Source organism: Macrobrachium rosenbergii, chromosome 12 (genome assembly GCF_040412425.1).
Source record: "Macrobrachium rosenbergii isolate ZJJX-2024 chromosome 12, ASM4041242v1, whole genome shotgun sequence".
Taxonomy (NCBI): Eukaryota; Metazoa; Arthropoda; class Malacostraca; order Decapoda; family Palaemonidae; genus Macrobrachium; species Macrobrachium rosenbergii.
In genome coordinates this window covers 101478150-101482219 of record NC_089752.1, presented here as the reverse complement: position 1 = coordinate 101482219, position 4070 = coordinate 101478150, and positions in this window count along the sequence as shown.

Sequence of the window (4070 nt, the reverse complement as noted above, 5' to 3'; positions counted from 1 at the left end):
CTGGTTGCATTCGATCTTTTGTTGTTCATTTTTGTAATTTCTGATTTTCAGTACTCTTACCATTTGCCTTTGAAACTGAAGGGGTCTTTTAAAAAATGCTAGCTTCTTCATCCTACGTTTTCAGGACTTCTTTTTTTTATTTCTAGTGAATGCTGAAGCACCTGTGGCTCCATATTTTAAAACATTAAAACAAAACAATGGGAGCCTCAAAGGGAGAGAGAGAGTTCTAAAAATAAAAAATAAAAGTTCTCTACCAAATCCACATATGACACCGAATCCATACATGACACATTTGAATATGGTGAGAGACATTTTAGTTAAAGCTAGTCGTCTTCATTAAAGTTTAAATCATAAACTTGTCTAGACAAATTTATGCCCACTTCAAAAATTAATAGAAAAAACACTTGCTTCAGTAATGCTTCCCAGCAAAACGATATAGTAAATGAGAAAAAACGGCAATGGTTTGTGTTGCTAATTTTGGAAAACTTGAGGATTCAAATCATACTTTTTCTTGTATTTGTTTTTTCTTGTAATTTACGCAATAATTTAATACGGTTGGTGAAATTTTTGTTATAGACTTTTGATAAGTATGTTGTAATTTAGACCTAGGAATATAAAAATATCTTCCCAGATCTAAATTACAAAATACTTATAAAAAGTCAGGAACAAAAAAACACCAACTATATTAAATCATTGTGTAAATTACAATAAAAAACAAATACAAGTAAAAAGATAATTTAAATCCTCAAGTTTTATAAAAATTAATAACTCAAATAACTGACTTTTTTCTCATTTATTATATCATTTTGTTGGCATGCATGATTACTGAAGGAATTATTGTTTTTTCTAATATTTCATGGAGTGCGTAAAGATGCTGCAGTAAAGAACGCAAACAATGCTATGAAATTCACTATTTTTTTTTTTTTTTGCATTTTGTATAAAACTTATCCACATATTTGTTTATTATACACAGCCGCCAGAAAACAATTTTTTATACTACATAAAGTGTAAAATAAAACTCTAACCAATGAATCGTGTTTATTTTAGTATGCGAGTTATAAAGGAATGAATAAATAAATGAAAAGCTTCGCTGGTTTTGATATTCCATGCAAAACAAGTTTTTCCAATTTAAGGGGAAAGCTGAAAACTATACATACTAGTGAATTCAAATTTTAGTATATTGCTCTAGGAACGTCAGTATACTGTTTTCCATACTAGTTTTATTGTGGGAGTCCATGCATTTCAAAATCACGGTATGGCAATATTTTTCAATGTGGACTGGCTCCATGAGCAGCACTCCGGAAACGAGATATCTTATAATTAGATGCGTGCATACCCGTTGGAGAGAGAGAGAGAGAGAGAGAGAGAGAGAGAGAGAGAGAAAGAAAGTTCACCTCTTAACTTGAATTTCATTAAAAGGCAGCTGCGCAGATCACTAAACTTAAATTATTCCCCGTCGTTGTCAGACACATTCAGGCGTTTCCCATATAGATAATAGCGTCACTGTCAATCTAAAATATGTAATGTGTAATGTACACTGTTCTTAATGTTCAAGTAATTATACTTTATGGAATCTAAGAGGCTGGAAGTAGTACGACTTTAATGTTACTCTACCGCATGTTTCTGGTGTACTGCCCCAGATGTTTTAACCGGCACCAGAGACGCCTCTTAGGAAATTCTAGGCTGATAACGTATGGGATAATGTGACATTGACACTCAACTCATTTTTGAAGATAGTGTGAGATTTTTGTATTTTTCTTTCATGTTGTTTAGTTTTGTCTTTTTATTACTATTTAACTTAATATTTTTTTAATAAAGCATTTCTATAATTTCAAACCGTCACATCTGACTTGTCCGATCTTCTCATTCATTGTTATACTTTGATCTTTCGTAATGATGTCGAATGGTCCCCTTGAACACATTGTCTAGACCTCAGCTCTAAATGCCATACATCGGGAAACAAATACTTCACAGGTTTCTATTCTCGCATCACACTTCTAATGAAACATTAACAGCAATGTGGAATCTGTATGGTAGTTTACGAATTTACTTTTACTATAAAAAGAAACGCTTAGACTGTCTTGGAAATGTTCTTTTGAAACTGAGCAGACCCAACCTTTTTACGCAGTGCGCGCAATGTTTTATTTATTTCCATCCTCAAAAATGTTTATGATGTTCAGTATTCATTCATTGTTTTATGGGAATACGGTAACAAGCTAAAATGCAATGGCTCACCCTTTCACCGTAAATACTTGCTGGCTTTAATGACACATTTTGGAGATCCTTGATTTTTTGTTTTTCAAATGCAGGGAAGAAGCTGGACTTCTTAATAAGATGACAGTTATCACTATTTATGATTCTAATGAGTGGATAAATTTACATATTTGTATAGTTTGTCTGAATATTTGATAAGGAACGTCTTTTAGCAAGTATCACAAACATACTTTTAGAGAATATTCAATTTCGGAGTAAATAACCTTTGTAGTTGTGACACAAAAACAATACAGACCGATGAATCAGTCGTACAAAGCATATCTGTTTTTTCTCTTCATCACCATGGACGTGGTTTTATTTCTCTAGCGAGAATTCTCAGACATTGCATGAGAAGTGCACTGGCAGTGCACCGGGTCTTTGATTTAAAGCTGCACAACAAAGCACCGTCCGCAAAGCACTTCAGTCTTCAAATAACAGTGATAAGATGATTATAGATAACGACAGCTGATTTTGAGAATTAAACCTTACGTCCAATCAGTTTTATTTTGTAGATCGACAGTTTGTCTCCTGTGCCGTGATAAAGCTACTCAGGAATAAGAGCATGTATTATATAGCGTGTATTATACAGTATATGTATATACGGGTGTTTCGAAATTAGAGCCCCCACCCCACCTCCACAGAACAAATGGAAAGTTATGAAGTTTTCTGCTATAGCGTATCTCTAAGTACATTATTTTAAGTTTCTATTAAGCTATTTTTCGTTTTACATTTCTTGTATTTTCAGACTGAGTGACGGAGTTAGATACAGCCATGGCTTACGACACGGAGGAAATCAGATGGATTGACCGAATCCGGGCTATAACCTTCAGAGAGGCCAGGGACGCTGGCGCATCCTTCATTTCACGTTCCTGGGTAGCTAAATACGTTAAAAGAGATGAATCCTTTGTTAAAAGAAACTGGAACAAAAATCCATATGACTGTCATCACAAAAAGAGTGAGAATCTTAGTCCTTTCTCAGGAGTCAAAAGACATCATAGCTGAGGCAGTGGATAGACCAAGAAAGTCTTTACATAAATTGGCACTAGAACTAGAAACAAAAAGGGGGAAGAGGAGAAGTTATAGTGCTCTATATCGTGAGTTGAAAAAAATCTGTTATCAAGCCATTTCATGTTATCAGCAAGATCAACATCACTCAGCAACAGAGAGAAGACTGTGTATGGTTTTGTGGTTCATTTCTTAAAGACTGGGATGAAGCTGACTTTCTCCATGTTGCCACATCAGATAAATTCTTCATTTACACAGTCAGGAAGCCAAATCATAAAAATGACATCATTTGGGCTGCAAAGTTGGATGATATGATACTATCGCCAAGTTGTGAAATTTACTGAATGCTTGGGAATTTTTCTGTTTCGCAGACAAACAGTTAATGGATCATCAAAGAAAAAGGACAGTATGGAATATATCAGAGAAACTATGCTTACTGGTGGAGTATATCCTTTCCTCAAAGATCCTGAAAATGCGTCATCTGTAGAAGAAGTCACATTTTTGCATGATAAGGCACCATGTTTCAAGGCTCTTGAGCTCGAAAAAGTGGTATCAATTTCTTCTGGTCAAGTGAATTTCCAAAGCTCTAACCTTAATGTGTGTGAAAACATTGGTAGTATCTTAAAGGATCGTGTTGAAGCACGCACAGTGAACTATGATGGTATACCAAGGACGACCTGCGAAGAGATCAGGGAAATGGAGTTGAGTTCAGCTTTTTGTGATTTGCTGAAATCATACCCTCAAGAATGCAGGCTGTGGTACAGGCAGATGGAGGCCACACAAAACATTAAATATCCAGAGAGAAACTTAAA